Raw genomic sequence first — 12,519 nt, forward strand, 5'->3', positions numbered from 1 at the left:
CATGACAAACAAGTAACCACATATCTAATAATAAATGTTAAAACTCATAATAATGCACTACCACATTACAGCGTTTGCCCAACGTTCCAATAGTGCCCCCTTTCTATGCTATAGGCACAATCGATCATAACAAATTATAATCGAAACGGTTAAATCGAATCGGTTCCACCGAATTTCGTTACAATATATATATATATATATATATATAAACGATCAGCATGATGAGCGTGATACCACAGCATAAAGAAACAACAAACAAAAACAAAAACAAAACGCGAAAAAAAAAACTGCCATTTTCACCTCAAAGTGGTAGAGACTTGTGCGTCTGAGAGATGACTGGCCGATTCGGCAAAATCCCATTCTTGCGTCAGCCACCTAGCGTTCCAGTTGTCCATTCTATCCGCCCCGACAAATACGTCACAACTAAAAGTTACACTGGACCCGACTACGGCTGTCTGATTGGTGCATTGGGTCCCGGCGACAGCTATGGGTGGTACGGGCTTGGGCGCCTCTGCACAAACAATGCGACAAACGGAGTTCAAAGGTTAGGGGTTAGTAGTATACATCCTGCACTGCAAAAAGTCCGGTGTTAAATATGAAACACCGAGCTGGTGTGAAATTTCCGGTGCTCATTCATGGTGTTAGATTAACACCTCCGGGTGTCATTTCAAAATTTAAATTTTTTTTTTTTTGAATAGTTTCTTAGTTACTGCACTTCTTGTTAATTTTGAACTTCAACAAGACGATAAAGAATTTTCCGATAAAGTACTTGATTTTTGAAAAAAAAAAATGTGTAAACACATTTACACCACAGTAACACCAGTTGGCGTGGTCCCCTATTGAAGCTGGACGGGTGTTATACCATTGAAATTAACACCACCAATATCAAATCAACACCATGCGGTGTCATTATTGAATTAACTCTAGCGCAGTGTCAAAAATATCACCAGCCACAGTGTCAAATTAACACCACGAAGTGCTAGGTGAACACTTTTTAACACCGTCACAATACATTTTCTACACTTGTGGGTGTGGTCCTCTATTGAAGTTAGATCGGTGTTAGATTTAACACCCATGGTGTTAAATCTAACACCGATGTTTTTACTGTGTGTGTTAATTTGATGCAGGGTCACATACTAATATCAATTACTGGAATACTGTCGCGCATAACCATGAAGTCTGAATGGCCGTAGCGAATAACTTTTCAATTAATGTATTACCTATCGTCATAAAAATCAAAGTCATAAAATCAATATAATGTAGAGTTATTTGGTGTGAGCTCCACTGCGGAGACGTCCATTATGAGCTCCCTCGAGGAGACTTTCTGAGCTCCCTTGCGGAGACTTTCAATATGAGCTCCCTCGTGGAGACATTATAAACTCCCTCGTGGAGACATCATTTTGGTATGTCTAATATTCTTGATACTTTTAAGACTTATTACGATTGATTTATGTCAGTGTTGTCTGGAGCAAATTATTTATTGTATAGGCCCCATTTTTTTTCTCTCTCTTCTTTCTTGAAAACACAACAACAGCAAAGGAAAGTACAGACTACACACTCATCTAATTTGTTTCGTTTCTACACCATGAGTCAAATTGAATCTATCACCACTGTGTATTTTTTTTTTCAAATGAAAATCACAATCAAAATACACACACACACACACACACGCACACACAAATCCGTTGCAGGAACTTATGGTTTTAGCAGGGAATAACAAAGTAAAGTTTGTGGGGGTTTTCGAGTAAATTTTACTCAATTTTATAAAATAATAACAACATTTTGAAAAGAGGAAAAGAAACCCTTTGTTGAATAGAATCAGAAAAACGATTTAAAGAGCAAACCTGTGTTATTTTTGATTGGTTAATAAAAACCGGAAAGAAAACATGCAGCATTTTAATGGTTTGCTTATTTCAAATTCGATTAATTCATCGTCAATGTCAAATCAATACACTGCATTGCAGTCATTTTTGTATTACAAGCTATGATTTCATCTTTTGCAGACCGTTATCATTGCTGCAGAAAACAAACGTGATGATGGTCATCGTATTCATTCGTTCGCTTACTTTTCACTTTCAAAGTGATATTGCGAGAAACAGTGGTGCCGTTTGCGCCGTGTACGAGACAGGTGTATACGCCCTCAGCGGTCAAAGGAAGCGTGCGAAACTCCAGAATGGTGTTGCATTTGGTCCGGGTCACGCCCACAGTCTCCAACTCCGCGTCGCTCCATCCCCAGGGGTACCGAAGGCCGTCTTTCAGCCATTCCGTTAGACAGAAATTTTGCGGGTCGCAGACGAGGTTCGTATAGTAGCCCTCGTGCCCGAATTCGATGGTGTTGAAACCGATGGAGTGGAAGGACACGAGACCTATCTCTGTCCCTGTGATAATGAGGGAGATGTGGTAATACGTTGGCATGCTGACTCTTTTCTTATGGATGGAAAAGGAATCGCATTAAAAAATTCCACTATGATTATCAAAGACATCACAGTCACGTTACTGCATATTCCATAGTTCATGAAATACGCATACATGCATTATCTATTCTTTTTTCCGTCTGTGTGTGTGTGTGTGTGCATACTATAGGTTTACAGTGAGAAAGATTGACATCGGAGGAGCTTATAGATACTATACAAGGAGAAAACAAACAAAAGAAAATTCTCCAGCGCTTCCGAGATACCAATAAGTTATTGTGACCGTCACCACCATAGAAAATCTGTTTCATTTTTATGGTTAAAAGGTTATTTAACAAGCAGAAGACATTATGTTACTTTTAATGAATTTGATTTTGATCATCAATTACTCCAATGCGGGGTTCCTCGAGGCTTGATTGTGCTTGGACCCGCTATCATTTCTTTTTACGTCAACGATATAATTCGATATCCTCCCTTATTTTGTTTGTCTTACTTGTCGACGATACAGTGCACTCTCGTTATAACGAACACGGTTATAACGAAATTCCGGTTGCAACGAAGTAAAAATTCAGGCAGAAACATTATCTGCTCTATGTTTTTTTTTTTTTTTATTGTTCATTTGTTCGGTAATAAGAAAATTTCGAAATAACGAAAGAAAATTGCCTGTCCCGAGGACTTCGTTATAACGGGAGCCCACTGTACATCCTATATTCCTACTCATATCATAGAGATTTTAATTCATCAACAATACTTAAAATAATAAAACTAATAAAGAATCATTTTTTTTAAGAGTGCTATAAACTTTCTTGGAATATAAAAAGACTCATGCGTTTTGTAAAATTTTCTCTTACAATACAGGATTCCGATACATATCAAAACTGAAAATATGTCCAAAGGCGCTGCAATAATCTCCAGGTCAAAGTGTCTTCTAACCCATGCAGCATGAAAATGTCTTTATATAGTACCCTATAGCTACTATAGCTAGCTCTCCCGTCAATACATAAAATAAATACATGTACAAAAGAAAGTTACACGTATTCTTATTGGATGGCATTTTTAAGCTCAAACTAATCTTTACTCTATGAACATTAAAAGATTTCGATTTGAATACTATATTCAGTGGATACTATACAGGTTGTGTAATATTCATTATGTTCCTCGAACATTCATGATCAACTTCCACTATCTTTTGATAACATCTGAAGAGATTCATCTGATTGATGGTATAAATAATGCGAATCTCTCAATAGGAACATTTTACGGAGCATAACGTTTAGTTTTTACTTTTTCGTTCTTCCTCATTCTATACTGAGGAAGAGTCTAGCCTAACCGCGAAAGTCTCTAGAGGTTATTTTTTTTTCCATCTTATTTTTGTTGTGACAAAATGAATTATTTGCATCACTTGTTTTGCAAACCTTCGTTTTAAAGTGTATCTTTGGCTAAAAAATTATTTTGAATATGTGAAAGAGACACATTTCAGTAATCCATTGCACCATCATCTTTCAGAGAAAATGGGTAATTAATTAGTGAAATAATGCATCTCAAAGTGTCCAAACACACTGTGTCTGGGAGATTCAGGAACCGCTGTGGTTCCGTAACCCAGTGCAAACAATAGGGTTTGCTGTAACTTGCCTCCCAGACCCATTGTGTTTAGAAAATTTCAGATGCATTTTCACTAATTAATGACCCATTTTCTCTGAAAGTTGGTGCAATGGACTCCTGAAATGTGTCTCTTTCACATATCAAAAATAATTTTTTTGGGCAAAGATACACTTTAATATTGATATGATGATAAACAATCAAGCGTAAAGAGAGAAGATGATATTTTTAATGCTATTGAAAGAAAAAAAAAACTTGTGATATTTGCAATATTTATGTACTAACATTCTGAATGTATTCCCCGAATTTGAGTGTTTGTACAACAAGTTATTGACTGAACTGTTGAAGACTGGAGTGCATGTAAAACCGTCAAGGAGTATTAAGTGTTATAATAATAATAGTAATGATGATGATAATAATAATGAATAATGATGATAATAATGACCCAAATAAGTTTTGCTAGACCGAAGGGTTAATTATACTCACCATTTGTACAGTTCACCATGTCGGGTGGGCATTCACACTCATACAACGCGGCTTGAACGGATCGAGTGATGGCGAGTAACTCGATTACGACAGTTGCGAAGAACGCGTAGCTGCTGAGCACGTTCATAATGATACGAGGTACTGGTACACGCCGTGATGTGTATTCGCGGAGAGAAAGGCGTAAGAGACGATTGGTCCGTGCAGTCTGTTGCAGAATTTACGTTAGTCTCCGCGCGAGCCAATCTTGTCGCAGTTTAGGTCAATATAACTGGGTACTTGACCACTGATAACTATTGATACGGAGTGAGGAGCGCTGAAAAACAAACTGATGCCGTGCAGATCGAACCCGGAGTTTATATTTAAACTCCATATGAAAGAGAAAGCGCATGGTGATGACGTGTCCGAGACTTTTCCGAAGGGGAAAACAAAAGAACTAAAGATTTGTTTCTGTCACGTCATTCATGAGCTGGTAAACATGTACAGTAGTCCACCCAACTCATTCAAGTGAAATTGCATTCCAGGTTCAAGTTCACATTACAGAATAGAGCAATAATGGAATTTTGACTTTTTATTGTATTGCTGAAAACAGTAATATTGGTCATAGTGATGTAAAAATTAAAATTTGGTTACTCTGATGTTTTGTATAAGTTTCACTGGGACTGCCTCAAAAATCTATGCAAGGATACCTTTCTTGAATTGGTACATGATCAGTGGCGGATCCAGAGGGGGGCACACCGGGCACATGCCCCTCTTTACAATATATTTCTAGGTGGTATATATTTTCTAGGTGGTATACAATGTAACTACAGTACATGCATGTGACAGGAAATCTAGAATGATTTAACCTATTCCAGAATATTCTAGGAAGTGCTTACATATTTGGCTGAGTAAGGCACTGTCCCTGTAGCCCAATGTGATTGGTAGTTAATTTTGGCAATAATGTTATGCACATAGTTAGGCAGTGAGTCATCCAGGATTCCTGGAACTTGGACTTGCTAGAATATTCAAGTGTGTAGCCCCAGGTTGGAGAAAATTACGGAATGTACTAGAAAGGGGTGAATGGATAGTATATAAGCCGGAGAAATTCTGAGGTAGGCAGAGTACCTAACACACCACTGCTCTGAGAGTTACGTCACTTCTGGCTCTGAAGCGACTTGTAGTCAGTCCTGTGTTACCTGCTGACCTGTTATGTTTGTGGAGATAAGGCCTGGGAGACATTTTGCCTGCAGAGAATTAATTTGCCTACATTGGACTCTTGGAGATAGACTCCATATTTTAATGTCAACGGACATTGCTACGGCAAAGCTGTGACGGGCTGGATTCCTAGCTGAACATTATAAAGTGAATCATCATTCAACGCATCAACCGGATGTGGTCGTTATAACGTTTGGATTCTGCACGTTTCGCCGTGGACATATATCGTGGATTTTACCCCGGATCTATACCGTGACTATCGTAACCTGCGCCTCTGGAGTTAGGCCTACGTCGGAGGAATCATTCATCGGTGCGTAAAGGATCATTCCGTCGCTGAATCCACGAACCGGCACACGCGCACCGCCGGTGCGCGAAGTACATTTCGAGTAAAACGCATTTAAAGATTTCTGTTTTTTCAAACTATTAGTAAGATATGTTAATGGAATTGATTTTCAATAAATTTCATTGTGACGTATGAGAAGAATCTGCTCTTTCTTGCTATACATAAAAATCCTCCCAGTGATGTAAAATATGCACACAGTAAGGCTATAAAGTTGTGTGTCGTTTTGTGAAAACTCCAGACTAGGTCCAAAAAAATCCACGAACCGGCACACAGCGCTTAGTGTCGCACATCGCGTTCAGGATTCTCCGCAAAATAAATCCACGAACCGGCACACAGCGCTTAGTGTCGCACATGGCGTTCAGGATTCTCCGCAAAATAAATCCACGAACCGGCACACTGCTCTTGTGTCGCACATAGCGTTCAGGATTCTCCGCAAAATAAATTAGTTACAGCTCGTTATTCCGAAGGTTCGTTATTCCGAAGGTTCATTAATTCGAAAATGAAATAAGGTTCGTTATTCCGAAGGTTCGTTATTCCGAAAATAAAACAAAACTCGTTATTCCGAAGGTTGGTTACCGACCCTATACCCTATCATTTCGGATTAAAACCTTCGGAATAACGAACCCTATTTCATTTTCGGATAAACGAGCCTTCGGAATAGCGAACCCTATTTCATTTTCGGATTAACGAACCTTCGGAATAATGCCCCAAATGTTCGGATTATCGAACCCTATTTCATTTTCGGATTAACAAACGTCTAGGTATACTGTGTGTTTCGGGTTGACGAAATCGGTTAATTCGAAAATGAAATAAGGTTCGTTATTCCGAAGGTTCGTTATTCCGAAAATGAAACAAAACTCGTTATTCCGAAGGTTGGTTACCGACCCTATACCCTATCATTTCGGATTAAAACCTTCGGAATAACGAACCCTATTTCATTTTCGGATAAACGAGCCTTCGGAATAGCGAACCATATTTCATTTTCGGATTAACGAACCTTCGGAATAATGCCCCATATGCTCGGATTATCGAACCCTATTTCATTTTCGGATTAATAAACGTCTAGGTATACTGTGTGTTTCGGGTTAACGAACCTTCGGAATAACGAACCTTCAGAATAACGAACAGCACCCAATAAATTCACGAAACGGCACATGGCTTTCAAATTTATTTCTGCTTAAGGTTATTTCACTAAGAAAAGTTTAAATTACAGTTAGCTCTTCTAGTAATCGTTTAGCACTGCGCTCTTGGCATTGTAAATCTAACATCCGTGGATAAAAGTATTGTAGATTAGTTGTTCTTATTTAGATCATGGAGCTTCATGTTTAGATCTTTACTTCTTTTTTGTATTTTTCATTACGTATTCTCAATATTCATTTAAACAGAAAGGCAGCCTTTTATATTTTGTTTTTCATGCACTTCATTGTTTACGAAAATGAACAAATTCCCGACTCATTTTAAATAGGTATGCAGACGTACATTAATACCAAATAAGAATTCACACAAATTCCTCGTACTCCCCTCCTCTCTCCATCACTCCTTCTCTTTCAATCTTCATCATCTTCATCATCATCATCATCATCATCCTCTACACTTGTCTTCTTCGAGAAATAATGACATTTTCAAACACTCTCAAGTCCTGTATTATATACAATCATTCATTAAAGGAAGAAATACACATTCCTTCTTGACAAATGAAATTTATTTTTATTAGATTATATTCAACATTTAATTCGGGCAGAACTGAAAAAAAAAAGAAATCTAGGAAAAATAATTGTTTGAATATATATTCATTACTATAATTATATTGTATTGTTTCCAAGTCTCATAAGTTGTACATTTCATTAAACGGATTTCCACATTTCATTTTCAGCCAAATTCAAAATGCATTACTATACATTGTATATGGTATTTCGTAACAACAAATATAATAAGCAAAACTGCTGTTAAATAAGAAGCTGTTAAAATGAGATTTTATATTACCTCCAGGATAGACAGTAGTTCATTCAATCATAATTTAAAGTAACTATATTTCCCGTAATGAAAGAAATCTTAAAGTTATTGACATATATGTTCTAATGAACAAGACAATTTCGAGGAACCCATATCACAATGAAATAGAAATACATTACATTGTACCTTTACACAATATTCCTTTACCTTCATAGAATGAAATATTGCTTAGTATTTCTTATATCCATTTCTGACCAAAAAATGTAGGAATCTTTTTTTCTTATCATCAAACTAAATACTAGTCATCTCTACTTCTTCGGAACCGATTATAAAATGTATTGTTCTCGCAGCTTTCAGCTCTCTGGCAGAAAGAAATTTCATGTTTATTCCAAATCGGCATAATATCAATCTCGTTTCTTACTCCAAAATCAGTTACTGGATATTCCCTATACACGAATTAATGATAAGTTTTACTTCTTAAACTTTACTATTGTTTAAGTATGATTTATTTTAAGTGGAGAAATAAAGTCCAACCTCTTCAAAGCAAACATTTCTTCAAACAGTACAAAGATATTGTTAAACACTTTACAGAGTTATCTACACAAGTAATGTTCTTTTAAAAAGATTTCATAGAGATGAATTTCTACCTGATATTTTTACTATAGATTTACGTGGAAATTATCAGTTTTGATATCTCTTCGAGTATCACACTTTCCACATTCAGATTCGTTAACGCAATCAAATTTTTCATGTTTTTATATTGCTGTGGTTCTTTACGTCACAAATATTTCTGTATATAATTTTCTGCACATATTTCTGTAAATAATATTGACACCATGAAACAAGGTGACTGTTTTTTTTTTTCTGGCACTGTACCTGTTTACAAGTAGACTGTTAACATATCAGACCTACATTTCTTCATTTTTTCTTTGAAAAATGAAATCTACAACAATATTCAATATAAAAAGACATAGATAATGATGGCCATGCTATAAGTCCTCATGTGGACACAGACTGCAAGAATATGGCTGTGTACTGCAGTACACGTATCATCCAATAAAACATTTTCTGTCAGAGTTTATTATTCATTCTCGAGTTGCAGAGAGAGAGAGAGCAAGCAGAGGAAATGTAAGCATCCAATTGCTTATAACCCTCTTGCAGTCTCCTAATACCTTTCTAACTCGCACAACTTGACTTGAAGCTTGGTCCTGACTTTAGTTTATGTCTGCTGTGGGTGTCCCAGGTGCTGGGGAAGGCATGATTAAAAAATACTGGGAATCGTTAACGGGGTTGGCCTAATGGCGGCCTGGCTAAAGGAGACAAAATGAATAGTATGATAGGTGAGCTGCTTCATAAACAAAGTAAAAGAAAATACATTTTATATGGATTTTGATACTTATATAGTTTTTGCTTTGAAAAGCACTGTTACGCCAAAGAGAATGGAAGCATATTACAGTGGAAAATTAAGGATGGCATCATTGTGACAAAGGTGTATGGAGAGAACCATGGATTGATGGTTATCACGAGTAATGCCAGTGAATAAAGTGACAGTGTAAGATACAGTACATAGGATTAATGTCCCATAATGTCCCCTTGATTCTTTCACATACAATATTTGGAAAATTTGAGACTCCATTGATAAACACATAACAGTACGTTCAGTTCATGGTTTCTTCATTTGACATGATGATTTCATCACTAATTAGTTTGTGGATTGTCAGTCAAACAGATACAGAGATAACAAGCTATCCAAAAATCTGCTGCAAAAGTAGTGTTCAAATTTAAAACGAAATATATATATATACATTAACACAAATTTCACTGGTTCTAAGAAGCTTGCACTGGCTTCATGTCAAAATTCATATTCAGTACAAAATGTTGATGTTAACTTTTGAATACACACTATTTTAGAGAACTACTTTGAATAGGAGACACACCAGAGAGAACCCTTTGTTCAAAAGGCAGGGACTTATTTGTTATGCTGAATAAAAAAGCAACAATATACATATTTGCTTGTCATGTCTCTACCATATGGAAGAATCTGCCCCAGAATTTAAAATAATTTACAAATGTTAATCTAAGTCTGCCTTGGGAATGCCTTCATTACAGTCTAAACATGAAACAAGGTATTATTGTTATTGCAATTGTATGTTTTTGTGTAATCATTTTTATCCTTGAGCACATAGGGACATAATACAGAATGTTCTTTGTGCTATATATAAGTACTGTTGATTATTATTATTACTTTTATTATCATTTATATTATTATTATTCATGTCATCATTATTATCATCACTATTATTATCATCATTATTATTATTAGAAGTAGTAGTATAGTAGTATCATTATTACTGTTATTATCATTATAATTATTATTATTAAAATGATGTCATATTTTATAATCCCACTACCCCCCCCCCCCCATTTCTGCACACACACAACCCAAAGTCATTAAATAGGACATTAAGCAGAACATCGAGATAATGTTCTGCCAGAACCTGACTGCCCATTCATCACGCATACACATTTGTGAAAAGTTCGCTGAGTGCTGTCTGGAGCAACTCTGTGATTGTAGTGAAATATTGCTATGCTCTCCTTCCATAACGATCCCTGGCTTGGACTTTGGTGCAGATGTTCAGCTCAGCCACCCTAGTCATTTGAAGCTGTTCCGGGTTTCTCTTTGCTTTCACCACTTCGACATATCCAGTAGACAGTTGTCATCAGCTTCTCTCCCTATATGCAAAGATGAACAATTGTTTTTCACGACAATGTTACTTCTATATTGCAGAGGGGAATGATGACATTTGAGACAACAGTCATAACATACTACTTAATCAATTTTCCACATCTGTAAAACTATATTGATTTGCCTGAGAAAATAATCATATAATGTTCCTTTCATATCAACACTTTGGTAATGTTTTGCTCAAAAGTGCTAATGCAATTCTGTTGAATTATAAGTTTTAATCAATGTGATAACGTTCATAACAAGACTATACTAGGATAACTCCTAATTGTCCATTGACACTGGATTTTCTGAGTAATATCTATGACAAAATAAAACCCAATACTACATGAATAGGTGTTGCACTGATTGCTGTTTATATCTTGCTCACCTTTAGCTCAGTGCACAATGTAACCTTTGAGTGCAGTAAGGAGAGGATGCTAAGCCAGACGAAGTGGTGAATGAACACATTGTTGACTAGAATCAGGAGCAGAACTGAAGTAAAGAATAAGACAAAGAATAAAGAAAGCAGAACATCACAAGTGAAAATCGGTGATATAGTTAACCCCATGTAAAAGTCTCATACTGTTACAACATTTGACTTCTGAGTGTACAAAGCAAAAAAAAAAAAAAAAACCCAATAACATTAATATTAGTGAAGCTTTAAATGTGTATTGAGACCTTTCATTTTCATTGTCTTTGCCAAGTATTTGTCATACTGTATGTGCCATTGACTTTTGCAAAGCTGATGGTATCTCATATCAGTACAGAGAGCTGCTCATTCCCCATCTCCATTGTCCCTCCCCCCCCCCCCTCCCCCCCAAAAAAAAAAAAAACCCAAAAAAAACACAGCAAACATAAACACACACACACACACACACAACTACAGTTATAACAGTAATGAAAGATACATGACACTGAAGGAATGCATACCGGTACCATATCAAGATCAGATTGAGAGACAGCATTGCCTTTATACCAAAATGCAGCATGACTGCAGGTAATTAGATGTCAAAATGTCGGATTCCATGTTATGTCAGTGCTTCACGTCCATCAAAACTACAAATACAGTTGTAATAAAAAAAAAGAGTAAGATACACAATCATTTCAGTACGGTATGTGGAAAGTCAAATCATTAGTCGTATGCCTGCACTGTGTACTATAAGTATTACACACTGGTCTGTCTAAATCCTTGTCAGATAGTAATGTAACTTACTGTTCTTGTTCAAGCTTGTGATGATGGTAGAAATCTACAGGAATGCGGTTTGGAGTACAATTGTGTAAAGTAGCCCATCATCGAAGAACATCACTCATTTCAGTCCAGTCTGCAAGTTGTTACGTTGTCCACACAAATGCCTCAATATCTGTTTGGAATGGAAGATAAATGCAAGATGTCAGTTACATGAAAATCCACCACTACTTACAATTCTGTAAGATCATCAATATGAGGCACAAATTTCCAAAACATCACACTGCCCCCTTCCCCACCTCCTTTTCAGGTCTACATTATATGGCGTATTAGAATCTGAAGTTTGAGAACATCACTCTGGTCTAATTTTACAATTCATGCCTCCCCCCCCCCAAAAAAAAAACAAAAAAACAAAAACAAAAAAAAAAACAAAAAAAAAAAACAACACTGTGTTTCAAAGAGCCATAGATTGTAGAAAATCATAACAAGCAAATATCACAAACTAAGCCAAAATTACTTGCCAGGTACATGTTTATAATGTTTACATTTAGGCCTATAGCATGATATAACAATTTATGAATTCAGGTGCTGAGCATTAATGTTGCATAACAAATATGTT

The 12,519-nt window shown here is 36.3% G+C and overlaps 1 protein-coding gene and 1 long non-coding RNA gene across 2 annotated transcripts in view; both read right to left on the minus strand.

Annotated features, from left to right (window-relative positions):
* The window catches only part of LOC140244173 (large ribosomal subunit protein eL33-like), a 67,391-nt gene extending 66,461 nt beyond the window's left edge, over window positions 1-930 (minus strand). Inside the window, exon 1 of the mRNA XM_072323803.1 lies at window positions 920-930. The gene's annotated coding sequence lies outside the window, so the exon portion shown is untranslated. The remainder of the gene's footprint in view (window positions 1-919) is intronic.
* A 9,626-nt stretch (window positions 931-10,556) lies between these two features.
* Window positions 10,557-12,030, minus strand: LOC140244291 (uncharacterized). Its single transcript, XR_011902275.1, has 3 exons — window positions 11,928-12,030; window positions 11,103-11,206; window positions 10,557-10,719 (listed from the first exon to the last, which is right to left on the minus strand). It is a non-coding gene; the product is annotated as an uncharacterized lncRNA (long non-coding RNA).
* Between the last annotated feature and the right edge of the window lie 489 nt (window positions 12,031-12,519).

This window comes from Diadema setosum, chromosome 21, assembly GCF_964275005.1.
Source record: "Diadema setosum chromosome 21, eeDiaSeto1, whole genome shotgun sequence".
In the NCBI taxonomy this organism is placed as follows: Eukaryota; Metazoa; Echinodermata; class Echinoidea; order Diadematoida; family Diadematidae; genus Diadema; species Diadema setosum.